Source organism: Tupaia chinensis, unplaced genomic scaffold (assembly GCF_000334495.1).
Source record: "Tupaia chinensis unplaced genomic scaffold, TupChi_1.0 Scaffold000316_1, whole genome shotgun sequence".
Taxonomy (NCBI): domain Eukaryota; kingdom Metazoa; phylum Chordata; class Mammalia; order Scandentia; family Tupaiidae; genus Tupaia; species Tupaia belangeri.
Genome location: NW_006159809.1, coordinates 4906074 through 4906560, shown reverse-complemented (window position 1 = coordinate 4906560; position 487 = coordinate 4906074).

The window sequence follows — 487 nt, the reverse complement described above, 5'->3', positions numbered from 1 at the left end:
CTCTGGGGCGGAGGGGGTGTTTTTTCCTCTCTCTCTCTGGAGAGCACACGAGTGCTCTAAAAAAGAAGAAAAATAAATAAAATAATAATAATAAAGGACCACGTGGTCACGGGTAAATTTGGCTCGGGCTGCTGCTTCAAAAAAAACGGCGTAGATGAGCAAAGATCTGGACAGGCAGGCAGTGCGACACCGCTTTCCGATCACAACGCCCCCCAGCAGCGCCCCGGGACGAGGGGCGTCCCTGCAGTGGTGACCACGGGGGCAGGAACAGGTACCCGGCATCTGGAGGGTTCCCCAGGACTAGACAGCTGTAGCGAGCTCAGGACCCTTTCTCCGACGGCACCAGGGCGGGCATTTTTAAATGCGGAGAAGGGCGCACCCTCCTTGCCGCGGTGGCCACCTGCCCTAGCCCAGGGAGGCCCCGCCTGGACCGCAGGACGAGAAGATCGGCCCCCGCCCCGCCCTGGCCCGCCCCCCCAAATTTACT